Genomic DNA, 27807 nt, shown 5'->3' with positions numbered 1-27807 from the left:
CTTGGGAACAAAGAAGGGGAGCCCAGGTTTTCCTCCTCCAGTGATCTGTTTTCTCTAAGTACAAGGGAAACGTCAGGGAATACTGTTGTGGTCTGAACTAGAGTAGAGGTTGAAATAATCTGTCAGTATTACGGAATGTCATTTACTGCCTGGACCTCAGACCTTGGTGAAATCTTCTCTGGGTCTGAGTAAACCATGTGTGCTTTTGTGAGAACCTATAAAAGAGAAGCCTTGGAGAAAATGGACGTGCATGGAAGAATGCACGTCTTCTTAGATGAAGGTTTTGAAGCTGTGAAGCCTCGATGCCATTAAGTGCAAGTCTTAACAGCTTGGATGCCAGCCCCATTGCTATCACTGGGGTAAGCAGGTCTGCGCACGGGCTGTGGGTTTATTGCTACAACAGTCCATTAGAGCTGATCAATTGTTAATCTGGGTTCCACTGACCTCTTGGCAACCCTTGCCAGTGGATTGTTTTTATCAAAAAAATTTCAGACTATCGTCTGCTCACCGTGAAATAAGGCTGAGGATGCCCCTGTGCTATTAGTTCAGAGGGAGCTGGGAGTCTTTTCCTACAGAAAAAAAAGTACTTTTGTAAAAATTTCCTAAACTTTGTAGCTTTGAGTCTTAGCCCCCCTGTTCCCCAAATCGAAAAGAAATGGTGGGTCTGCCTCTTCTTTCCATTTAGGTTGGAGCCTTTGCTTCATTGTACCATTCATGTGCTTTGAAAGTGAAGAATTTACTTTCCACTGGTATAATTATTACTTGTTATCAGAAGAAAGTCATGCCTCCTTTATTATCAGGGTTTTGTTTTCCAATTAAATTTTGTCTTTATCTCTCCAGAGGTTGACAGTCTTTCCAGAGGTTGACATTTTTCTCATGGGCTTATGGCCTTGACATCAGCAGTCACCTTTGGAAGGTTCTCTAACATGGTATTAGCTTATTCTTAACAAGAGCTATATTGGGGCAACAGGCAAACTGCAGCTTTTGGAAGGGTAGTGTGGGCAAACAACCTATAATACAGCGCCCTCCATGGAAACCAGAACTGCCTGGTCGTCTTTATTGGCTGAAAGACTTTATTGTTCAGCCCTCTCCCTCGCTTGTCCCTCTCTATGGATGGCCTGTGGGTTCTAGATGGGTCTTCTCTTGGTTTTGTTTTTTACTCTCTGATATCTCTCCATTTGGGCAATTTACAGTTATAATTGATATGAACAGAGGCCTTGTTAAAATGGCATCTTTGTTTTTTTATTTTGTGCTTTGAATTAACGTAGGTTTTTTTTTATGTAAAGCTCATATGAAATTGATCATTGTAATGAAAACAGTTGAGAAAAAACCCTGTGTCTTAAATTATAACAGGGTTATTTTAGTGTTTTGCCCTCATTATTCTGATGTCAAACCCAACTCAAGGTGAGGATGGAGTGATGGGAGCGGACCCTAGCCCCGATTACCCTATCCATTGATGAATTTCCAGAAAACCAGGTCTACAGATGTAATATAATTTGGAGATAATGCTTTCCCCTTCTTACTTACTCTTTCTTTTTGGGTTTTTCCATTGGCAGCAGAGAAGATGAAAAAAAATTCCTTTTGACAGTTTACTAAAAACCTGCTTATCTTTGAACCGCAAACATATTTTCTTTGAAAGCTGTCTCCAATAAGTGCCAATTGCACAGAGCTGGTGCACAGCAGAAAAAAAATGTGGTTTTGAATTGTGTATCTTGCAGAAGCGTTTTCCATTGCAAAGTTTTCTATAATAAATTTTCTTTGTTATTTTGTAAGTAATAGGAAAATAAAAAGCCTGGTGACATGCAGAAGGATAACAAAAGTATGAGTGGGAAGGAGCTGGGGAATGCAGTGTCTTGAACATCCCCTCCTGGTCATCTTCAAGCCACAGACATCTACCTTGCAAATGCAATGGCCTAATTGCAATGCTGGGATGAGCGGTTCAGAGTGGGAAGGATGCAGAGACCATGATGGGAAATCTCCAAGTGGGACAGCTGGTGGTACGCCATACTCCCAGGAGAAGCTTCCCACTGCTGCCTCCTGGACATACCTGTGACCCTGGGAAGTCCCTGCTGAGGGAGACCAGGTGAAGGGAAGGAGTGGCTCAGGACCTCTGGGGTCCTCCACTGTAGGACACCTATATCATCATTCACTGGGCTTTCCTGGAAAGGATTAGAAAGGGCAGTGGAGCAGCAAGCAGCAGAGCTCACCTTTTCCCTGGCAGCATTTCCCTGCTGGCCAGTGAGGCTTTGCCCTGGGGAAACCTGCACCTTGTGGATGTGAGCAAAAGATGGGTTTAGTAGAAGTTCTTTCTGAGCAGAGGAAATCACGATCCTCACGGGCTTTTTTATGTATTCCTTTCAAGCCACAATCCATTCTTGTCCTCTTTGCCTGAGTGAGGAGTTCTGTTCATTCAGAGGGAGGGAGCACAGAAGACCCAGACCCCAGAATTAGAAATGGTGCTTTTCGTGGAAGTAGTGAGTTGACTTTTTGTGCATAAACAAGAAACAAAGGGGTCACATCTATAGGAAAATAGATGAAAAGAGAAGGAAATTTTTCATTCTTTCTATTAAAATAAACCCCCCTCCCTTTCTGATCTAACTTATGAGAAGATGCCTATTTCTTTTCTTTTTTTTTATCAGCTTGGCAGGGGGTCACAGTTAGTCTTCTGTATTTTAAGATACATTGGATATTTCTTAGTTAGAGGCCATATGTCATTTATGCACAAGACTGATGTGTAAATAACTTCCCCAGAGTCTTCAGGTGCAAACATTTAAAAATTAAAGTCATTTCTGCGTTGTCACATACACACACACACACACACACACACACACACTGTGAAGGCATGCTATGTTTTTTGTTCATTTGGCTAGAATGTTGTAACTTTTCATAAGGTCAACGCATGACTGAGCTTTGTGTTGATCAGTTGTCTTGTGTCCACATGTTATGCACAGGACCCTGACTATTGGTCACGTGAAAGTGGAAGAAGGGGTGGCAGGTGGAGCCTCAGCTTGACCCAACACAGAGAGCCCTGGCCTGGAAGTCTAGAAATGTAGACTCCGGTAGCTCTTGTCCCACTTGGAACATTTATGTGGTCAAAGATCAGCTGCTGTAGTCTCATTGCTTATCCATGAAATGACACCCTTGTCCTATCTAGATGATTTCTGAGATTTCATCCACCTCTTATGTGCTGTGATAATTCAACAAGTAGCTTTCTGTAACCTCCTCTGTGTCAGGCACTGTGCTGTGGATATGGCCACAACCACAAGCTAAGTTGATGCTGTTCTTGTTCTCACAAAGCACACCGTCCAACAGCAGTGATGTTTATTAAAGCCATGATTACATAAACAATTACTACATTTTACTCATGCTAAACGACATGAAAGAGAAGTACAGGGCACTATCACAATGCACAACTAGCAGACCTCACGTAGTCTGGGAGTTCAAGGGACTCTGGAGCAAAGCCCTCTATAGTGAGTCTTCATTGAATGGAAATTCTAGAGTTCACCTCCGCCACAGCTAGAAGAAATGTCCTCAGACACACAGAACCCATAATATCTTTATTTTCTATAAGTACAAAATTAAAATTATTTTATCTGCTTTCCATATAATAATTCTTCTGAACTCTAATGATACTTTATTTTTGCCTCTTTTCTGATGCTTACCATTTTCAATCCTGTTCATTTCATTTACATATCTCTATTTATTCTTTAATTCAACATTTATCCAGGGCTCAGTATATTTAGACCCTGTCCTAGGTTGTGGGACTTCTACAAACTGAGGTGATCCCTATCCACCAGGAAAGTGCTAATCTACCTTCTAAAAAAAAAAAAAATATATATATATATATATATATATATATATATATATATATATATATATATTGCTTTAAGGATTAAGGTGAGCATCCTTAAGTATACAGTGTATCTAGACTTAATTTAGTGCATGAAGTACCACTTCATGTGGAACAAGAACTTTTCAACAGTGTAATTCTACCTACCACCATCCTTTGTGGTATTATAATATATTGTACTTATATATATGTTAAAAATACCATAATAAATGTTACATTTATTTGGCTTTATTTTTGGTTTAATCAACTATTTTCTAAAAATCAAATAAGAAAAAAGACAGCAATATATTTACCCACACATTTGTCATTTCTGGCACTCTGCATTCCTTCCAATGGATTTAAGTTTCCATCTATTATCATTTCTCTTCAGCCTGAGGAACCTGTTTTGGCATTTTTATTTTATTTTATTTTATTTTTACATTGCAGATCTTGGAGCCACAACTTCTCTCAGCTTTTGTTTATCTAAAAATATCTTTATTTCACCTTCAAAAATGAGGGTTTTTACTTTTACTGGATATAGAATTTGACTTGACAGTTTATTATTTTTTTAACACCTTGAAGATATAATCCCATTTTCTTCTGATCTTTAATGTTGCTGATGAGATGTCAGCCATCATTTTTATCTTTCTTCCTCTGTATACAGTAAGTCATTTTTCTTTGCTACTTTCATGACTTTTCTCCTTATCTTTGATTTTCAGTATACAGTATAGTGTGATAAGTAAAGGATGTCTCTAGATGTGATTTTCTTTTTATTTATTCTACTTGGAGTATGCAAAGACTGTTGAATATTCTCAACATCTTTGAAAAATTTTTGACAATGATTTCTTCAAAATTCTATCTACCCCATTCTTTTTACATTTCCTCCTAGAACTTAAGTCACATCTATGTTAGATTGCTTTATCTTGTCCCACAGTTCATTGTGGCTCTTTTGTTTGTTTCCAATATATGTTCTCTTAATTCATCTCCAGGTTCACTAACCCATTCTTTCTGTAGTCTCTAATCTGTTGCTAATCTTATTTAGTGAATGGTTTATTTTATAAATTATACTTTTAGTTTGAGAATTTTCATTTAATCTTTTTTATAATTTCTATTTCCTCCTGAAATTCCTTATCTGTGAACTGATTATAGTCGTGTTGCTGTTTTGTTCTCAAACACAGCTACAAAGCTGTTTTAAATTTCTTTTCTGATAATTTCTGACCCAGCACCTGGGTAATTTCTGTTTCTGTTGACTCTATTTTTCTTTTAAAACAACTTTTTATTTTTCTTATTCATGCATGTGTCTAGTGATTTTTTATGTATGTTGGACATCATATTTATAGCTGACTGATTTTTATAAATTTCCTCATTGTAACTTTAAAAAAAAATTTTTTTTTAGGAAAGTGACAGGTGTTTTAGTTTTATTGCATTTGTTTCAAATCTTTAACAGATATCAATATTTTTTCTTTTTTTTTCTCATTGTAACTTAATATAGTTCCATCTATGTGATAGATGTTCTAAAAATGCCAAGTTTATTGAATTTGATTACATTGGTAGTAGGAAACATTACTAAAGAGATGAAGAGACAGAAATGATATATCATATATAGCAGGACAGCCAATAGTGATTTGATATTCTGCGTTCTAGCATCACATAAACTGTGAGTACAACATTGACTTCTTTGTTTCAAAAGTACCATATGAGGCCATTTTCTAGCTGAAAGACAGAAAAAAGTACATTTTTGTTGATAACCTTAAGATATAAACACTTTCTCAAAAACATATCATTTTTACAGCTTAATCATATTAGTGCCATTATGTGTTCTAAATTCAAATAAAGGTATTACTATTAATAAACTTAAAGACAAAAAATGCAACTTAATAGCAAGAATAATTGATTTGATTTTGTTTGACCAGTTATCTTACTTTATAGATCAGAAGGGAAAAATTGTATTATTTGCTCCTTTCAAAGTTATTTTTTATTTGCTTGTACATTTCCATATTATTAGAAACCCTCTTTTTTCTTTGCTACTTTTGTCTTTAGAAACTCTGAATCCTTTATCTAATTTCATTAACAAATACACTCTAGTAAAATGCCTGTGTGTTTTCCTCACTGTCCTAGTTTTCTTGCTACAATATTCTTTTTTCTGTTATGACCATGTATATCTTAATTTGTAGATAATAGTGGTTATAGAAGTCTGAGTTATTACTTTTGATAGCACTTTCTTTCCTACGAAAATCATTGGTTCTTTTGTGATTCTTTTAACTTACGGGTTTTCTCAATTGGGCTTTCTCAAAGCTGGGAATATTTATTTAAAATAAATATTTGTTTAAAACACATTTGTTTTAAATAATATATTTTAAACACAATGAAATATTACCAGTTTAAACTTTATTGAACATTCCAATTAACAAATCCTTTTAAAATTTAGTTTCATTGTTTTCATATGCACAGTGTGCTTGTGGTATTTTGAACATCAGCCACTTTGGCTAAAGAGGACATTTTGGGACACCAGGGCCACCTTGCTATATCTACAGTAATGTTAGGTAAACACTTAGTGGTACCTTAATCATAATATTCAGAGTCCCACAGTACATTTCCAGAAACCTTAGTGTCTTTCATTAAGATAGCTAACTGCAGAGGTCATTGACAGACTCCGGAAATTACCTTGGATCTTTCTCCAGAAAATTCTTTGGCAGCAGTGGCAATATCCTTAGGTTGCTGATTTTTCACCAAGGATCTTTGTGGTCTAGGGATTTGGCAACTGCTGTTGATTTTTTTAAGTAAAACTTGAACTTGGTGGCAATCCAGAAAGTAGACAACTCAACAGAAATTTTTCAATCTCACTTAAGCCTCCTGATAAAGCACCTAATATGTTCTCAAATGAATTAATCCTGACCTTTTATATTTTCAGGTTAGTTTGTGATGTAGGTTTTCATAATGCCTACAATATGCCTTTGATATGGTAATCCTAACTCTTCAAGTTAGAACTTCTTTCATGGCTAACAACTTTAGGATATTTCTCTTTGCCGGTTAATTAATATGAGTAGTAACAATGATAAGAAAAATAGACACCATTATGAAATATGTATTAAGTGTAAGCAGTGACTCAAGTGCTTAACAGACATTATTTCATTTATTTTCCTCTTCATGATCCTGGGAGATAGATACTATTATTATCTCTGTTTTACATATGGAGAGACAAGATTAAGAGACCACGTGATGTGCCCAGGGTTTTACAATAGTGGGTGGATGAGCCAGAATTCATATTCAAGTCTGATGGCTCCACAGACCAATAAATTATGTTGGGTCATGGAGCCACAAGTTGTAATACTGACCCTAATTTACACCAGATAAAATCTTGTAAGGAAATAAATTTAAGATGAAAGTTACCAATTATTGAAAAGGTCTACCAAATTTTTCAAGAAGAAATTCTTTAAAGAAATTCTGACTCAGAAACCTATGAAATGAAAAAAAAAATCTCTCTCTCATTCTCTCTCTCTCTTTTTAAAGATTTTATTTTTAAGTAATCTCTACACCCAACATAGGGCTTGAACCCACAACTGAGAGATCAAGAGTTGCATACTCTTGCATATTCTACTGATTAAGCCAGTCAGATGCCCTGAAAAATATCTGTTAATAAGATATAAGGGCTTGATAAAAATGATAAAACACAGCTTGACTGATATTATTAGAAACACATGCATAAGAGAGACCCTTCCTTGTTTGGAAATCAGATCTATCCTCTCCATAGTAACTGGTGTGACATTTTAAAATGTAAATAGGGTCAGGTTATGTAATTGCTTACACTTACACTTTGCTCATACTTAGAATGAAAAATGTTCCCTCAGAGTACTGTACAGCCTGCCCAAGATGTGGATTAACAGCTACCTCCAACTGTCTTTGTGTCTGCTCTACTTCCTGACTCACTTTCTTCTGTTCATTGAGCACACTAGTAGGCTTTCGTTGTTATTTTTCTGTCTCCTCCCGCAACAATAAGCTCCATGCAGGCAGGCACCTGACGTTGGTTGACAGGTGCTTTTGAGAATTAACTGAAATTCATAATAGTAATGTGATTATTAAAAGCCCTGGTTGACTGATGATCACTATAATGCATTGTCAGTAATTCATGAAGTTGTCATCTGTTTAATTGGAAAAAAGTCTGATCCTTCCTTCAAATAAATACTAATGGCTTGGCCAGACGTAATTCAGTATTTGCTGTAATATTTAAAGATGTTATCATATATCAATGGCAGCCTTTTATTAAAAAGTTGGCTTTTGGTGTCACTTGTTAATAAATTAATGAATTTGCTAATTTTCTCATCTAAATAGTATTTTTCTGCCATTCAATGTGTAGTTATAAATATATGAATATATTAATTAATTGTAAACTAATTATATTTAATTAATATTAAATGAGTATTTATCAAGTTATTTCATTAAACAGATATGTAGTTGTAGAGAAAATATGTTTAAAATTGGAAAGGAGAAAAATTAGAAGGGAAACATGCACTTAGAACTTGATTCCTCTTTTGGGCAGGTTCCCACCCACTTTCCTATTTTGCAAAATCAGAGCTACAGGTACAGTATGTCTGTGGTAGGGACACTGTATACTTAAAGTATAAGTAGGAATTTTGAGGGAGACATAATCAGTTTCTAAGAGTGACTGTTCAACAGCAAAAATGGTTGTGATTGGAAGTCATCTGAACTTTGTATCTACCAAAAAGTGAACTTCTAATGATGTCATCCCCTTAGAATACCTTTAAAAACTTTAACAGTCAGCCAGCCCCTCATGGAAAATCCTAGATCTTACATTGCACTTGTATAGCAAAATCAAACAACCACACACAAAAAAATAAACAACATTGAAAACAAAACAACCTTTCTTATGCTGGTAGTCATTAATGGGGGAAAGATAATTATCTTCCTTGAAGTATTTCATTAGGTAGCCAGGGGCCTGGAAGTTTTGCTAATCAACTGTGTGACCTTGGGAAAGTCACATGACCTGTCAGACTTCAAGTTACTTCAGGTCACAGGGGAGTGGGGTGAGGGGACCTTGATTTTCCTTCTTGATCAGAACTACTTAAGTTGGTGAGGTTGGGACATTTCACATGGTATGGATAGCAGTCATTTCTCTGTAGGTTGCATGCTCATTCTTATGGGAAATCCAGCTACTTCTACAGCAAAACTTTGTCCTGAGGGAAACATTTCTGAGAAAAAAATTCTCTTTCTTTTTCCCCCTCCTTCTAAATAGATATATACTCCCTACTTTAAACTTGAAAAAGGTAAATTTCAAGAAAAGATTGCTTGGTTGGATCATTTTCAGACACCCCATAAATAATTTTATTATTTATGTTTAAAGAGATTCTTATGAATAACATAGAAGGAACTTTGTGTATGAGTGTGGGTGCACATGTGCACATGTACCTGTACATGTATGCGTGTGTATGAGTGTGTGTGTATGTATTTGTCTATGTGTGTCTGTGTGATTTTTAAGAACTTAATTGTGGAACTGAAATGACTTGCTTCACTCTAAACCTTAGTTTGCTGTATAGTTAAAGAAATTCAGAACCAAATCAAACCTTTGCTTTGACTTACTTGGAAGTGATTATATTGCACATATAAACATATTAATAATATATGTTTCTTCCTAAGAGGTTTCAGGTGGCTGAGAATATACAACACCACGAAAATTTTTTTTCTAGGTTGAAAGCCTTTTGTCTTCTCATTCTACATGAAATTGGCTGAAATGTAGAGGTGGTTCTGATTAAAAGAATCAAGAATAGAGAGGAGAAGGATTTACAGCTTCATAGCAATATTTTCTGAAACTCAGGTCAAGAGCATGATGAACTATGACCAGCTTTAGTCTGGTCAAAATGCTTTTTTTTTTTTTTTAATTATCTGGAAATGAAAGAGGATTCATTATATCTGCTGATTAACATTCTGGATGAGGAGATATTAGCTGTCCAGAGAATGTCTTCTGAAGGCCAAAAGACCCTGATTTGAATCTTGGCTTTTTTCCTTACTAGTGGTAAGATGCAGGGCAAATTTCTTAGCCTATTGGAGTCCCAGTTTCTTCTGTAAGTTAGGTTGGTGATACTCTCCCATAAGGACGTCAAGCTTCCATGGGTTTTTTAATCACATGGAGTTCAGCACACTGATCCCAGTTTGGGGTAACCATTGTCACCATTGTGATTATTATTTTAACCAATACTCTTGCAATACAGAGATGTTGATTATACTTGTAATTGCATATTTAGTCTCTGCCTCCTTTGCAGACTGTGAGCTCTGTGAGGCAGACACCACATCCATTTCTCAACATTGTGATTGGGGCTTAGGCACACAGCTGGCACTCAATAAATATCTGAAGAAGGACTGAATGACTGGAGTGGAGGAAATGAAGGATCATCTCAAGAGTCAGATACCCATGCGAAAGGAGGTTAAGAAGCATAATTTGCCAAAGAGAAGATGCCAAAGAGTGATGCTTCTGGAATTGGAATTCTTTTTTTTTTTTTTAAGATTTTATTTATTTATTCATGAGAGACAGAGAGAGAGAGAGAGAGAGAGAGAGAGACAGAGACATAGGCAGAGGGAGAAGCACGAGGAGCCTGATGTGGGACCCAATCCCGGGACTCCAGGATCATGCCAAGCCAAAGGCAGATGCTTAACCACTGAGCCACCCAGGCATCCCTGGAATTGGAATTCTAGAATTATTTTGCAGTGGGGGGATTACCCAGACTTGGCATCTGAGCCATTTCAAGCCTCTTTGGGAACCTGGTGGGCTACAGGATTGGGTGTTGCATGTCCACAGAGGGGCTGAACTCAAAACCACCTTGGGCAACACCTGTACCCTCCTGGGTATGCATGGCAGACAGTCAGAGGCCCCTTATCAGAGTAGGCAGAGAGAGAGCAAAAGACCTGGAACAATTTCCCTTCATAATCATCAGCCAGTTTGGGAGCACTAGGCTAACTGTTCAGTTTGGTTTCATTGTTTGTTTAAACAGGTTTCTTTATGTGTCAGACAAGAAACACAAACAGGAGACTGCTGCTAGGACATATTTTCTATTCCTTTTCCAGTTTTTCATTAATGTCTCCAAAGGAAATCTCTCTTATAATTGCCTTAAGTATTGTCTTCATTATTAAATACCAGGCATTTATTATATTCTACACTTCTTTTTTGACTCTCTGTGCCAAATTTTTCTGTGTCCTTCTAAGTAAATAACGACATTGAACTGTAGAGCAGGTGGTTTCTGGGAGCATGCCTTCCCATTTAAATTTTCAGGAACACCACCGTGCTCTTAAAAATGTTTTAGCAGGGACAGATGTCTGGAGTCTCTGGCTTTGTGTGTTCTACTCCAGAGACAACATTAACTATCAGGTTAAACTCGGCAAAATTCTCTTTGATTTGGAGCCACCTAAATAGACTTTACAGGTCTCTTAGGCCATACCCCCAACTGCAGGTTTTAACCTTGAATCTCAATCATACCCCTGCCAGGTCCATATCCTGCCTCAGGATATCATTTGAGAGGGGTTGTAGGATCTTGACTTAGAATCCTAAGATGTGCCTTATACTTTAGACTGTCAGGTGAGGTAGCAGTTGGGGTTTATCACTAGCACATTTAATCCTCACACCATTCTGGCGGAGGTAGGTATTATTATTGCTCCCACTTCAGGAGTGATAATGGATGTTTAGAAAGTTAGCTAAACTACCCAGAGTTACACAGGACCACGTGATGGACCTAAGGTCACAAATGATCTGGTTTTGATTCTATGAACAGAACTTAAATATTACACTTTCCAGAAAGCATCCTTTGTTTATAGGTGTTTATTTCCCAAGTCTTTCTTAGAGCTGGTGTTAATGAGTGATTGGAATTTGTAGTGAATATGGAAAGCAGACTGTCAAAGATATAGGTTGAACTCAGTAGAGTCGGTAGGTGTTGTTTTTATTAGTTATTTATTTATTTATTTATTTATTTATTTATTTATGTATGTTTTGTTTTGTTTTGTTTTTGTTTTCTTGCTCCATGGGGCTACAGCATTGTCTCTGCAGTGTTTAATGCTATTGCTCCTACATTTTCTGAAGTCACCCTTTACCATCCACAGGATGCTCTTCCCAGGGATAGGGGGCTGTGCTCTTAGATGAAGCAAGAGGCACCTTCTGAGAGATGATCCTGCAGTAAGCTTGTTGGCAGTGTTTGGGGACATTTGTAATCTGCATCATTTCTATACCAATGGCCCTGAGTATGCATTCATTCATTCATTCATTCACTCATTCATTTATTCATTCATTCGTTATTTTCTTAGATTTACCTGCAAAGAAAAGATTTTAGAATATTTCCCTTAACCTTGTGAGAGCAAGCCGGAAGCCAGCAGCAATTTGAGGTGCCTGATACAGTGAGTCAGGTGTGCTGTGCTGTTTGTTTCTTTCCCTTGCCTTTTTCTCTTATCTTTAAGTTTAATAGACTAAAAATGGGGAAAAGACAGAGCAGGTGACTCTTGCTCTTGAGCAGGAGGTCCTCAGGGGTCCCTTGGGAGTGTCTGCTGATGGGATTCAAGTTACTGATGAAAGTCCTTCCACTATGCCAGAATCCAGATCTGATTTGCAAAGTTCACCTAGACTCCGTGGGGGGAGAGCTATTGTCGTATTTGCTTTTCTGGGAGAGGTAACTATTTCCTGCTGCACAGTTATCATGTTGAGGGTTGGGAACCAGGGCACGCTGGCGATAAGGATTTAATGAATACATATGAGAAGAAGAGATTCAGGCCACTGAGCAGCATGTTGCCCTAGGCCACTTCTCATTTCAGGATGGTGAGATATTTAGGGGAGTAAATTTCAGATGATCATGGAAGAAAAAATATGCGAGGAGCCTTGGGGTGAGAGATACATTGTCATCCATGTTTTCAACAGCAGATAGGTAGTCCACATCACTGAGAGCTTTGTGAATCACCTCTTGGTTTTGTCCATTGTCTTTGTTTTTTTAATTCACTTACAGCTTTAAAACATATGATTAGGCCTGCCCTCGTGCTCATTATTCCCCATGGCAGAGAAGATGTGCTTTTAATTTATTCTTTGCTTCTAATTGTAGTGTCTGCATGTCAGGGTTCACTGGCTAGAGAGAGAGAATGAGCCCTGCTTTTGTAAAGCAGATAATTGAACCTGGTAACGATTACTGTCAGAAATCCCCTGGGGTTGTGCTGGTCCCTGTGCATCATCCCTCATGGTGGTTTCCAGCATCCTTGTGACACTGAGGATTTTCCAAAGGAAACAGCAAATTGGAGTTTGTGCCCTAAAGATCCCTAAGTGCTATGATGTTTGTACCCTTTTCTGGGTTTGTACAGTTTCTGGTGCTAGGGACATCTGAAGAGAATGTTTTCAATTTGGAAATGTTTAAAGAAATGTTTGCAATACAGGCAACAAAGGACTAGTATCTAGGATAGAAACAGAACTCCTTGTGCCGATAACAAAGATACTGTAATAAAAACTCCTTCATATCAATCCACCACAAAGAAGCAGTAGAAAAATAGGCAACAGATATGAGCAGTCAGTTGACAGGAGTAGAATTGCATGGACAAAGAAAAGATGCTCAATTTCATTAGTAATCAAGGGAAAACAAATTAAAGCAGTGAAATGCCATTTTTACTGACCAGTTGGCAAAATAATGGCAATGATGGTTGATGATGATAATGATGATGGTGGTAGTGGTGGTGGTGATATCAGATGTTGGTGAGGTGTGGGGAAATGGGACTCTACTGGGACAGCCACACTGCAGGTCAGGTTTGCAAAAGCTTATAAAACTAAAAATGCACAGACCCTATGAACCATCTACCCCACATCTTTCATCTGCCTGTAGAAGCACTGCAATGCCTACTTGTATGGGAGAGACTGATTGAGACTGTGGCATATGCATGGAATGGGATTCTAGGTACTAGCTAAAAGGAATAAAGCAAATGTACAGGTGATTGCAAGGATGGTGCCCAGAACATATACTAACTTTAAAAATGAAAGGCAGGGTTAAGAATTATGTGTACAATGTAACATAACTTAGATTAAAGAGATCATACAGATAGGGATGCCTGGGTGGCTCACTGGTTGAGCTTCTGCCTTCTGCTCAGGGCATGATCCCGGAATTCCGGGATGGAGTCCTGCTTTGGGCTCCCCACAGGGAGCCTGCTTCTCCCTCTGCCTATGTCTCTGCCTCTCTCTCTCTGTGTCTCTCATGAATAAATAAAATAGTAAAAAAAAAGTCAAGATGTTCATCACACACACACACACAAAGAGCATACAACTAGTGAGTATTTATGTATGTCTGTTATTACAGATGAAAAGGTCTGTTGGTAGCATCTGGGGAAGGGCCTATTATTAGCAGTGGGGTCAAAGGAGATGTGAGTCTTTTCTGGGATGCTTTTTAGATTATTACAAAAAAATTATCTGGGATAATCAAAATTTAGTTTTTAAAAGTTTTCTCTTAAGAGAGAAAAAAGAGATGAATTGGTGGTAAATATCCATTAGCTCTGCTGCTTGCCTTACAGTAGCATCCCAAGGAAGCCAGAGATTCAGAGCCTCCAACATCAGACCACACCTTTTCATTCTCTTATTAGGCTTCAGGATCCCACTGTCCTGAGGGGCTCTGGTGAAAATCAAGTGAGTCTTGTGTGCCTCTTGTGCTCCCCTTCATCCTGGGCCCTGAGCATGAGGCCTGGCATGAGGCTGGCACTGGATAATCACATTCTGGATTGGCATTGAACATGGAGATCTGATGTGGGGTGCTTTGTTGACTGTGGCTGCAGACCTGGAACTGGTGATAGATTGTTGCCATCTGCCTTACCATCAGAGGTATCCTGGCTTCTGATTCTGTAGCGTGTACTCTGTACACAGGCCCTGGGTTTACATAAACCTTCACTTGCTTTCCTGAGCAGAATGTCTCTTAGTCTATGTAATAAAGCAGCTTCTAGTCCCCCTGGCCTAAGGCTCCTCTCTGACCTGCTGGGGAGCCAGGCCTGAATTCTTGGGCCTGCATCCTATGTGGGCACACAGGGCCCCAAGCTTGGTTTAATGCTCTTCTATTGCCATATTGAAATTATTCTTTTAAATTAAATAATTAATTTAATTTTGAGCCCACAGCACATTCTTTTTGTTAACTGTACATTTGACATTGATTTACTTTATTGTATATAAGTTATACATTGGATAAAAGACAGAGGGAAATAAGATATGGAGACTTATGTAGAAATATACTGAAAATATTAAATTATGTACTTTGGCAAATATGTTACAATTTGCATTTTTCTTTGGTTTTATTGACAAATAATTTACATACTTCACTATATTGGTTTGCGGCATATAGCATGATGGTTTAAGTTACATATATTGTAAAATGATTAGGACAATAGGTTCAGCTAACATTGATTTGATTTTTCATGATCCTTGATTCCTTACATTGGTATCTGTGCATTTGAGTAGTAGGGCTCCTCTTCCAGAGTTTGTAGATTTGCCTTGGCAGACACAGCTCTTCACTAGTCAGCCCAGTTTGGGTTTCTGGGTGTGTGCGCTGGTAATGTGTTTGGGCAGGTGGGACCTGCTATTTTGGTCTATTTTTAGGCAAGGCAACTCTGAGGACCGAGACAGGGGTGTGCCTGGCTGAGAACTGATGGGCAGGACCCCTGCCTTGGCTCCCCGCCCACATGAGGCTGCAGGATGGCCTCCTCAGCAGCCTGGGTTCTCCAACTGGCCTTACAGGATGACTGGGACCTGGTGCTCTATTCGGTGGTAGAGGGGGCTATGAATTAGCCTGGCAGGGGATCAGACCACAGCCCAGAGCTTGTACAGCTCATTGTTCAGGAACCTGGGTCAGGCCTGGGGGTGCACGCAGTTCCCAGGTCAGGGGAGGCCACCAGTTTTGCTCTGTACACGCAGGAGAAGCCACAGGCTATGCTCTCTGTGCAGAGCGCCAGTGTAGGTAGGGCTGCTGAACGGGCGCCACAGCTTCCCCTGTGCTCTGCTGGGCTCCCTGGTCGGACAGGCTGGAGACTGTCCCCAGCAATGGTCGCAGCTACAAAGCAGATTCCCTGCCAGAACGCAGTGGGAGAAGCAGCTCTGCAACCAGTCAAGCTCTCTGTTGTCGTGAGTCCAGCCTACCTGCAGCCCCAGTCCCCTGCTGACCAGGGCCACTGGCTTTGCTCTGCCGGCCCTTGTCTGGGCTCGAGCCACTGGGCCACAGGGCTTCCAGGAGCTGTGAACAGCCCCCTGGTCAGCTGGGCCTGCAGCTGGGTGGGGGCTAGGTCTCAGCCCCTCGCCTGGGCGGGAGGTGGGGGGGACCATCCAGACTACTCTCACCTTCCCAAACAGGCTCTCAGGGTAGGAGGGGCCGGGAGCTGCCCTCAGCCTTAGCTATGAATCAGTCTTCTTGCCTGTGCACAGCCTGGGGGGCCTGCACACCCAGTCCTGGCTTTGCCCTGCGGGGAGCAGCTCCACCATCCTGTCTCTTGAGCCCAGCTTCCAGGAGCTGGGGCCAGCCGTCTGGTCAGATGGGGCCAGGAGGCACCCTCCGCAGCAGGTGGGGCTGTAACTCAGTACCCTGAGTGTGGGCAAACTGGCCTCCAGGGCAAAGCTGCACCGCACCAAGTTCTCAGGTCACAGTGCACCCATCCAGGTGGTTCTGCAGAGGAGCAAAGCTGCTGGTTGGGGTTGCTAGGCATGAACTCAGTCTGCCAAGACCCAGTGCTGGTCCTTGCAAGCCCCTGCCCCTTCTTCATCACAGTCAGATTCCCAGGGGCTGGGCCCCAAAGAGTCCCCTGCAATCACAGCGGTGTGAGGTCAGAGGAGGGGCTCCCACAGAGTGCCGCACAATGCTGGGAAGGCTGGTTGCCACTGTGGGCTCTCTTTTCTGGCTGGAGGAAGTGGTGCCTCTGGCAGTGGTGGGAGGTGGCGGAGTATCACCAAGCAGCAGGTTGCTGCTTCTCTTACCCCATTGCTATCTGTCTTGGTCTCTGTGGTACAAAGGGTGCTTCCTCCTCACCTCCGCTTCTAGATTTCTCTCATGTGTACAAGTTACCTGTTCTCATGAGAGGGAGCAAAGCCAGGAAAAACCTTTGTCACTGTCTTAGTGATGTCTTGAAAGTCTTAATAATTTTTGAACAAGGGACCCTGCATTTTCATTTGTACTGGACCTTACAAATTAGGTATTCAGTCATGGTTAGAGTGACTTATGGTGCCTACCCCTGGCCAAGCAGTGAGCACAGCTGATGAAAACTCTGGACCCAGGTTAGAAGAGAAGAGAAGCTTCTGGCTCATGGCCCCAGAAAAAGCAGACAGCTCTGATGTTGAAGCAACAAAAGGAACTCTTTATGACAGCCTGGACTTTCATGTTTCTCAAGGACACTGTGGAATCTGTTTGTGTTTTCACCCCGAGGGCAACAACCACTTTCTCCCTTTGTGCCTGAAAGCATATTAGATGACCACTGTTCCTGATGAGCCTGCTCCTCTTTGAAGGAAGGCTTTACTACATGACTGATGATGAGTCCTCATCCCGCCAGTGGAGGACTGTTTTGCATTTTACTCCTGAGCTGTAGATGGAACCAGGACCTCTGGTGGGCTCTGCACTCTGGTGATGGGGCAAGCAGCCAGGAGGCTGCCTCTGCCACATGCCCAGCAGCTTCTGGACTGCCGTGGTCCACTGCACTTGGATTTCTCCATTCTGCCTCTGCTTACCATTTGCATCCTCTCCCCACATTCCTACATCCCTGCATCTCCCACACCCCTGCAGCCCCACGCCCCCACATTTCTTCATTGCATACTTCTGTGTCTCTATGTCCCCACAACCCTGCATCTCCCATAATCCTGTGTCTCCACACCCCCATATCTCTGTATCCCTATAGTTCTGTGTGTCTGTATCCCCACATGCCTGCCTGTCTGCATCTCTACACCCCCACATCTGCATACCCACACCCCTGCACCTCTGCATCCCTGCTCCCCCATATCTCTGCATCCTCACACATCCACATTTCTGCATGCCCACATCCCTGTATCACGACATTCCCCCATCCCGGCATCCTTTGCATTCCTCTATCCCATCTGCCTTGTTGATAGAGCTGAAAAAGGGGATGCAGGAGGAGCAGATGAGCAGTACCCAGAGTTGCTTCTCCTCCTTGAAGCAGCCTCAACTATTGAAGGAATCTAGGAGTAAGACCGATCTAATTTCAAAGCCCAGTATAGCATTTAATAGCTGGGTGAGTTCTTGGGCAAGTCCTTTTAACTCCTCTGAGCTACAAATGAAGGATTAGGTGAGAAGGACACCAGGCTCAGAGATGATCCAGGCAGAGGAAGTCTGAATTTTCCTCTAAAAATGTAGAAAAATCAATGTACTTACTTAACTCTCCTCCACTATCATATATTCCCTTTGGTTTCAGTGAATAAGCCCTAAGGTACAAGCAGCTCTGAGGCCCCAGGCCCCAGGTCAGTCACTGGGGGTAGAGGCAGGGACCAGTCCCCAGCCCTTGAGCATCTCATAGCTCTGCCTTGTTAACCCTCACAGAGTACAGACTGGGAGACGTGCTTCAATGAATGATCTTGCTGCCCTTCTACAGACCGAGATTGATGATGGACATGTGGTCTCTAAAGCAGCAGAGCAGTTACAATCAGCATATTCTTAGCCGTGAAGACATTGGCCATCACAGGGCATATTGGAGGTTGGTTGGTTTAAATGAGAGTTGAGTTGGTCCTCTTGGTCAGACAGTTAGATTTAATGACTATAAACTGAGTGTGTGTGTCTTGGATGACTTTCCAGGCAGATGCCGATCTCTGACTTACAGTAAGCAAGAGAAGGGTAAACTGTGTTATCAGTTTGGTGGTAGGAGAGAGCCAGTAGACACATTTTTATTTGTATTCTAAAGATATAGGATGTCTGCAAACTTTACGTTAGACCCCAAAGTCTTATTTAAAATATACTTATTTTTCAAGAATGCTATAAAACAAGCAATAATTTTTATAGCTCCAAATTATTTTGATCTTTTTCAGCCTTCCATCTTTGTTATAAACTGTACTTTATGTGTCTGTCATAATATTTGCCTTTCCACTCCTTTTAATGGGTTGGGATATTTTGGAATCAATTACGCGGTTCTTTGTTTCTCACATTAAATAACCACCAATTCTTCACTTAAATATTTTGAATATTGAAAATAATTTCTTAGGTGACATTAATTATGATGCACATCCCCGCTGAGCTGTTCTTCCCTGGTGATATTAACGATAGTGTTTTGGCATTCCTGACTGGCTCTGTCATTAACCCATCATAAATACCAGCCCCAATTAGTGTGCAGAAGTGAGATCGGTTGAGGAGTGAAATGTATGTGCCGCAAATAGAGAGTAGGTGCCGTGTCTGTCCCTGAGGAACAACTGAATTTGTCAACTGTCAAATCTGAATTCTTAATGGCTTTCTTTGTGAAAAAAATGCATTCTTTGATTTTTTTTTCATTTTACAAAATAATCTGTAACCACAGTTGGCTGCGATGTCTGTTTGCAAAATTTTGTCCTTTGGTTTCTTTCCATTCTGTTAAATCAGAAAATCCTTTTTTGATTCAAAGATATTATGCCATGTAGCTCCTTATTTATGTTTGGTTGTACTGTCTACCTCTTTGTCTTCCTTTACTCTTGAATTGCTATTTTTTTTCTATCCTCTCTTCCTTCCTCAATTCTTTGTTTATTCCCTCCTTTCCCCCCTCCCACTCTCCCTCCCTCTTCCCTTTCTTTCTTTATGGTCTCTTGTCCTCTTTATTTGCTTTGGAGTGTGTTATCAGAAGTCAGCACTGAGACTGATTGTTTATGTGTAGACTGTACTCAGCTCAGGATGAAGGGGAAATGCTTCCTGCCTTGTCATCTGGCATTGAAGAGTGCCCGAAAATCCTGCATGTGTGGGTCATCAATACATATCTACTAACAAGTAAAATTTCTCATAAAACAGAGTTTCGAAAGTGTGTAATAGAGTGTAATAGAGGGTGGTTTTCAAATTAGCCACCATCTCAGACACGTGTACTTCCCTTGAGTCTCCCATCCAGAAAAGAGCCGTTTGTTCAGTCATATAGATGCACGGTGGAGGGCCTCTTCCATTTTTGGCCAGTGCTTGGCATGGGCTCGGAGTTAGGAGTCCAAAAGTAGTTATCTCCAAATCAAGATACTTTTTAAAGTGAAAGAGGAGCTATTGATAATGAGTTTTGGACTAGCCTGGGCAAATGGTAGGGTTGCCAGGTAAAATATAGGACACCCGGTTAAATTAGGAATTTAACTTCAACTGGGCGTCCTTTGTTTTTGTTATGCTGGAAGCCCTATTTGTACTCATAAATGCCTGAGACCTGCTCACTGCCAGCACAGAGTTTACAGTCTAGTGATCCTAACTCCAGACTTGACCTCGGGCACTATGCTGATTACTTCACCTGTCATGATAATGCTGGGAAGTGGATGGTGCTCATCCACCTACCTCCCAGCTCAGCAGTGGAGGATTTTGGCAGGTTAATACCATCCCCAAGGTCAGATATGAGGACCTGGGCGTGCAGCGTAGGGAATGAGTACCAGGGCCTCAGAGCCAGCTACCTACCAAAGCTTTTGCCCTTCCACTGTACCCTCCTGCCTCCTGACCAGCATGTGACAGCAGTGAGCTCCTTTTGCAGGGTTTTAAAGAGATCCTGCAGGAAAGTGAAGAGCCTTCATCATCACTTCTCTGCTGCTGGATTTTTTAGGCAGCAGGAGGCAACCAGCTGTTTTCACTGTATCAAACCCAAAACATGTCACGCAGAAAAAATGTCAAGTCATTTTGAAAAATGTCTGAAGCATAATATGCTTGACAGGGGTGAAATAGCATTGGCCATCATCGCGTAATTACTACCTCGGTGTTTGCTTACGGTGCGGCCCTTTCTTCTTGCACTTGGATTATTTAACTCAGTCTGAGCAACCATGCAGCTTCATAAAACTCGGGCCTCGGCACGTCCAACAGTTAGGTTTTTCTCCGATTCTTCCCAACCATGTTCCTCGCCAGGTTGACTAAGCAACTTAACGGTTTCTTTCGTGTTCTTATCTTCAGACTAAACTCAGACAGACTTATTGAATTAAGCTAAATCAAGGTCACCGATTACTATTTTTTTTTTCTGCAAAAAGAAAATGTTAAGGTAGGGGGTGAGGCACTGAGGTCCAAGATCTGATCTGTATCGAAGCTGCAGCTACACACCATAACATTACGATCCACTAGATGTCGCTGACGATTCACACCAGTGCCACTGTGAGCCCATTTATGGATGTTAAAAAAAGTCCTTAAAAATGGCAAGCCGGAATTAAAAATATGGAACTTTCAAGTATTCCTTTTTTCTCTTTTTTCTTTTTTACCTTTGACTTTTTAATGTCATTTTTGTGTTCATCCAAATGAACCTACTTTGTCTTTTCTGTGATCTCTTTCTACCTTTCTGAATTTAGCAAAAAATCAAGTTGAGAGCATAAGAAAGGCTGTCTTATTGAAACCATCTTGCTCTTTGTGTATGTTGCTTTTTTCAAACTTTTGTGAGCTTCCTCAGTTTGGTTAGTGTGTATTCATGCAACATATCTAGTTAATGCATGTTTCCTACACCAGTGAAGCTGATTTTCCATTTACAGATCTATGCTTGATTTTGTTTGAGAAAGGAAAAATATGTCTTTGCCTTTGGGGATTTGCCCCTGATAATAGGAGGGATCAGATGCCTCTTGTCCAAAGAGGGTGAATCTCTGGGTCAGCCATTCTGGCTTAAAGACTAGGGCTGGAGGGATGGATGCTCCTGGAGGCCGATGAGATGATTGGCTGTACGGGTTATGAAGCCAGTCCCTCTAGTATGCAGAGCAAGTTCTAGGCTGGGCAACAACAAAAGCAGAAAGATTGGCAGCTGCTATAGATTTCCACTCCTAATGAGCTACATTTTTCCCCCAGAGCATGGCTAATATGGAATGGGATCCTCAAATTTAAAAAAGGAATGTTAAAAGTGAGTAAGGTTAGCTTTAATCAACCAAAAAAAAAAAAAAAATCATAAAACTAATTTTCGGAAAAGCTTGAGACCCATGGAAAGTTCTTTTTTAACTGTTATAATGGCAAGCAGTCCCCCCCCCTCCTTTTTTTTGTTCTGTTAAAGAGAAGTCTCCTCTCTTTTAAACAGCATACCACCTGATTGGAGGGGGATGTTACAACTCTCTATTAGATTAGGAATTGATCTAGATCCTGTCTTTACAAGAGAGCCCTGCTGTTGTAGTACCTTCTGTAAGAGAAGCCTGACTTACACTCCTTAGCTGTAGCTGGGATTTAATAGTTGAGAGGGACTAGGACATCTCCTGGGGGTTATACTGGTGGTGCTTCATGGACAACTGTGTAGTGAGTGGCACTGTGCTAACCTCTGTTGTTCCTCTCCTCTGCCTACCTTGGTTCTCAGCAATATGAAGCCCCTCAAAATGTGAAGTAGTTGGCTTTTGCCAGAAACTTTATTTGGATGATGGAATGAAATATTTGCTTGGGTTAATTTTTACATAGTCTTCTATGGATTTCATTATTGCAGAAAATTTAACATCCATGAAATAAGAATAATGTAATCATAAGAGGGTTAGATTTCCCAGTCACTGGAAGAGAAAAGCCCAAGTTCCCTGATTATAATCTGACATTCTGTTTAGAGTTTCAGGGAATGAATGCCCTATAAATGTCTCCTCAACTGCACTGTGGACAGAGATTGGGGAAAAAGAAGCCGCAACACAGTATCAAAACACAAAACACTTCCTGAGTTTCCCCACAGTATGAATTAATCATATTTAATACTAATTATGTCCTTGCTACACAACAACTTCCTGTGTAAATTGTGGGAAAATGTGAAAACATTTCCAAGCCCCAAGCAAGTTTTAAAATGAGCTTGTACATGTGAATTTGTTATTTGCTATGTGTCCCTTTCGATACAAATTATTCTCTGCGGATTTACCAAGATGTAGTGTCGCTATTTTTCACTTTCAGAAAAATTACTGATATTTTCTCTCCCCTTCAATCAAAGTGTTAAAAGTAGTGGGGTTGGGTCAACAATACAACTTTGATCAAGTTGTTGGGCTCATTTAGAATTATTTGTGCGTCTATTACAAAGATCCCCCGTGAATCGTTTGACTTTTGTAATTTATAACTTTGTCCCCAAAGGCAACATTTGGAATTTAAACTAGCAAGTAACCATTTTTTATGTCTTTGATTAAAGCTCCTCTTCCTATTTAACATACTCAGAAGTTGACCTAGTCCTGAATATGGTCTGGTTTCTTGATGGGTCTTGGGTATTCTGGGTTTCTCAGATGTGCCCAGGGTCCATGTGGCAGGAAGTTCCCAAACCAGCCAGACCCTTGAGTATCCTCCAGATTTGTAATGACTTTGGCAAGACCAACGCTTTCAGACTACAGTGAATACCTTAAATCTATGAAGGCTCTGTCAGTGGAGATCTTCTCTACATTTATTTGAATATTGTGGAAATTTGAGAACTAATTCTTTCATACAATAGCATATATGTATAAGTGCAGATGCATTTTTGGAATAAATGAATTCTAGAATTCAATGTCACTCTCTAAAATATTACAACTTTAAAGATTTTATTTATTTGTGAGAGACACAGAGAGAGAGAGAGAGAGAGAGAGAGGCAGAGACACAGGCAGAGGGAGAATCAGGCCCAATGCAGGGAGCCCGATGTGGGACTCAACCCCGGGACCCCAGGATCACATCCTGGGCCAAAGGCAGATGCTCAACTGTTGAGTCACCCAGGTGTCCCTAAAATATTATACATTATTTATTTATTTTTCAAGATTTTATTTATTTATTTATGAGAGACACAGAGAGAGAGAGAGGCAGAGACACAGGCAGAGGGAGAAAGTCTCCTCGTAGGAAGCCCGATATAGAACTCAATCCCGGGACTCCAGGATCACACCCTGAGCCAAAGGTAGATGCTCAACTGCTGAGCCACCCAGATGTCCCTAAAATATTATAATTTTTTTTTATTTTTATTTTTTTTAATTTTTTTATTTATTTATGATAGGCACACAGTGAGAGAGAGAGAGAGGCAGAGACACAGGCAGAGGGAGAAGCAGGCTCCATGCACCGGAAGCCCGACGTGGGATTCGATCCCGGGTCTCCAGGATCGCGCCCTGGGCCAAAGGCAGGCGCCAAACCGCTGCGCCACCCAGGGATCCCAAATATTATAATTTAAATGTATGTCCTTGAAATAAACCTAACCTTGTAGCTTTATTAAAATATGTGCTTATAAATGGATTAATAAAGCAGGTTGTTCAAACCTAATGTTCATCCATAAGGGATTCAGATAAATTACAGCCATAAAAACTATGATGAAGGTCTATATTCATTAATGTGGAAAGACAGCCATGCTACATGCTCAGGCAAAACAAAATAAAATAAAAACTGCAAAATGCCCTGTACTGTTGTTCCATTTTTATTAATGTATGTATTCATAGATACACATCTAAAAGACTATATGTCAGTAGACTAGTGGAAATATAGCTACTTATATGTTTTTGATCCTCCTATGCCTTCTAATTTTTATGATGAAATTATATTATTTTCCTTATCAGAAAATAAATAGGAAATTCTTTTCTGTTGGGGATAAACAAATGTGGTATTTGTTTTACATCTTTTAATTCACTGTGTTTGAGACTGATATCAAAATAGAACTAAAGCAAAAAAATGCAGGTGCAATTCTCTACCAAAGTGAATTCTAGAATACAGTGTCATTTCCAAAATTACTGTAATTTCATTTCAAAAAGGAGGAAGTAAATCTTGCTCTTTTCCTAACAAGCTGTGAGTTTTCTCTTGAAAACAATAGCATTGAAATCACTTTCCCTAAGTTTTCTGTGTTAGTAGACCCACTTCATGTGTTTCTTTCCATCCAGGCTTGGTTAGGATTCTGTTAAGGTTTTATCGAAACATTACAAAGTTATTAGGAATGTGAGGCTTTTGGCATACACGTATTGCTGTTGCTGTTTATTATGGTTTTTTTTTTTTTCTAAATCACTTCAGGCATTAATTTTAAGAAAGCCTGCCTGGATTCAATTTATTTTAATTAAAATATAAAATGAGAAAGAAGTAAAGGTTGACACTTTGGGAAGTTCTCTGAACAGGCTGTCTGCATTGTGTCTTCTGCGTTCCAATTGTAAATGGAGACCAAGGATTAGTGGGTCTTGCTTGATGTCATAGCCTTTTCACCATGCCTTTTGCTTGGGCTAAAATAATTAAGTGGATGAATTCTTTTTAAAAAAAATCAAAAGGTTTTAATTTGGGTCGGCTAACACATTTTTAATCAGAATATTATGGAGCTGATGTTTTGTTTCAAAGCAAAAAATGCACACAAATCCACTTATGAAATCGATAATAAAATGACTCTGTGTTGAGCTTAATTTGACATTGGAGGCTGGGGAGAGGAGAAAGGGATATAGCTCAAGGGGACAGTTAACCATTGTTATGAGTAGCTAGGTGTTTATGTACTTGGTCAGTGTCTAACTCTCTGGATACATAAGCTGTATGCAAATGGAGACAGTGTCTGTTATGTTCTTTATTGTTGTAACTCTGGGAACTAGCTAGTGTCTGCAACTTAGTAGATGTTCAGTAAATAAATACTGAATGAATATATTCTGAAAATGGAGGTATTGTCATCTTTAGATATTTTTGCCAGGAGTTAGTTTTCCTTTGATAAAATGTTCTTCAGTCTTTGAAAAATTAGACTTTGAATTGTGCAAAGTAACACCTTAGAATCCATCCTCCTTAAGAAATTTTAAAATGTTACTGATCCATCCATTTCCAGCAAAGATGAAATAGCCTCATTATACTCAGGTCCTCCCTTTTAAAACTAAAAGACTCTAGAAATCATTTAAAAAATGAGCATAGGAAGACTTTGAAGGGTAGAAAGAAGAAGACAGATGGCTTAAGGACCTTCACACATGAGGAACCACATAGCTGTGGGTCCCCTGGGTTTCCTTATTACTTGTCATACATCATGTACAGAACACTCCAAAAGCTTCCCACCTGGACCTCCAATAAACACAGACTATAAGAAAAGTCAGTTTCCTCTAGACAGAAGACCAGGAAAAGGATGGCCTAATAGAAAACTTTTTTGGCAATATTCACTCTATGCCAGTCAGATACAATGGCAAGAATAATCCCTCACCTCCCTATCGTTTTCTAGAACCAAACAGAGAGCCAATCCTCCCTCATACCTGCCCCTTTCCATGCTCCTAACCAGCAGAATCAAGCAGCAGTGCTTCAGTCCCCCTACCTGGTGGTGTCGGAGGAACTGAGCAAGGAGCTAATCTCCAATTCTTTGCCTAATGTGTCAGCTTCTCTCACTGGTTGGGTAGCTGAGCAGGGACCTGGCCTTTCATCTTCTGCTTGGTGCCGTGGTCCAGAGTGAGCTGAACTTCCACCCAAGCCTGGCATCAAGACTAAATGAGGCAGTACAAATTGAGGGTTGTTAGCCTTCTCCTTTCTGCCACTCCAGTGTGAAACTGAGCCTCCATCCTCCACAACTATGCAGCAGCAATGAAACTGAATGAGATGATGTGAAGCAGAGCTACTTGGCACTCTGCTTTGGCCCGCCTCCATCCCCTGCTAGTATTGGCTGAGTCCTGCATGGCACCAGTGACACTGATCAAGGTGGTATGAGGTGGGGCTGTCAGTACTCCAGAGTTTCCAGCCCTAGTGTGAGGCCCAGCTGGCAGCTGAGTGTCCATGTCCATTCTATACCATTTCTCTCTCAGTCCTTCACTCCTCCAAGGGCCATAGAGTCCAACAGGGAGCTGTTCTACTCAGGACATGCCTACTCATAGGCAACAAGGTGAGGTGAGCTGAGTCTCACTTTCACAAGAAAGATGTCAGCAGGGCTGAGAGGAGAGCTGAACTGCCATCTCACCGGAGTGCAATAAAAGAACATGACTCAGCATGTCACTTTTGCTGAGATAGTGTTAAAAGGGCCCAGTGAGAAGCTAACACACTCTGAACCTCTGAACCTCAACGGGGGGATGACTGCTAAATGGAAGATTAAATAGGAGCCAGAGTCTCGTAATATAATAACTAGGATGTCTAGGACATAGTGGAAATCACTCATTGTACCAAGAACCAGGAAAAATTACAACTTAAATGAGAAAAGGCAGTTAACATGAATCAAGAATGAATTGGATATTGGAATTATCTAACAAGGATGTTAAAATACTAAAAAAAAAAAAAAAAAAAAAAAAGCAATTACAAATTCTCTTAAAACAAATGACAATTAGAAAAACTCACCCAAGAAGTAGAAGTTATAAGAAGAGAACCAAATGGAAATCATAGAACTGAAAAATATAGCCTCTCTCTCTAACACACATACACACCCTTGCCGGATGGACTCAGTAGTCCAGTGGAAATTACAGAGGAAAGAATTGGTGAGCTTGAAAATAGATCAGTAGGAATCATCCAGGAATTTACCCAGTCTGTAAAGCAGAGAGAAATAGATTGAGGAAAAGAAGACTAGAACCTGGGGGTAGGGAGTGTCTGTGGGACAATAACAGAAGAACATAATATAATACAGAATGTTATGAATATAATAACATTTATATCAACACAGACCAAGAAGGAGAGGAGAGACTGATATTGAAAAAGTATTCAAAGAAATAATGGCTGAAAATTTGTTAAATTTGGTGAGAGACATAAACCTACAGATCTAAGGAGTTGAAGCTGAGTAAACCCTGGATAGGATAAACCGAAAGAAATTCACATGAAGGCTTATCGAAATTAAACTTCAGAACACTAAAGGCAAAGAAAAAATTGACATTACTTCTAGGGGGATCACCTATTTGAATCACTGAAGGTTTCTCATCTGAAACCAAGGAGGCCAGAAGAAGTGGTGTAATACTCTTCATATACTAAAAGAAAAAGGTTGTCAATTATAGCAAGAATATCCTTCAGGAATGAGGCAAAGGTACAAGG

At 40.2% G+C, this 27807-nt stretch overlaps 1 protein-coding gene and 2 long non-coding RNA genes across 8 annotated transcripts in view; 2 read left to right on the top strand and 1 right to left on the bottom strand.

Moving 5' to 3' along the window:
• The window catches only part of CACNA2D3 (calcium voltage-gated channel auxiliary subunit alpha2delta 3), an 832272-nt gene that overhangs the window by 251555 nt on the left and 552910 nt on the right, over positions 1–27807 (top strand). The window lies entirely within an intron of this gene.
• On the top strand, positions 71–27091 carry LOC144289902 (uncharacterized). Its single transcript, XR_013357852.1, has 2 exons — positions 71–359; positions 23876–27091. It is a non-coding gene; the product is annotated as an uncharacterized LOC144289902 (long non-coding RNA).
• Positions 5336–27807, bottom strand: part of LOC144289897 (uncharacterized) — a 32308-nt gene continuing 9836 nt past the window's right edge. The window contains exon 2 of the long non-coding RNA XR_013357846.1: positions 5336–5542. This is a non-coding gene — a long non-coding RNA (uncharacterized LOC144289897). The remainder of the gene's footprint in view (positions 5543–27807) is intronic.

Source organism: Canis aureus, chromosome 19 (assembly GCF_053574225.1).
Source record: "Canis aureus isolate CA01 chromosome 19, VMU_Caureus_v.1.0, whole genome shotgun sequence".
Lineage (NCBI taxonomy): Eukaryota > Metazoa > Chordata > Mammalia > Carnivora > Canidae > Canis > Canis aureus.
The sequence above is the reverse complement of the archived record's forward strand: the minus strand, read 5'-3'. Positions and strand labels throughout refer to the sequence as shown.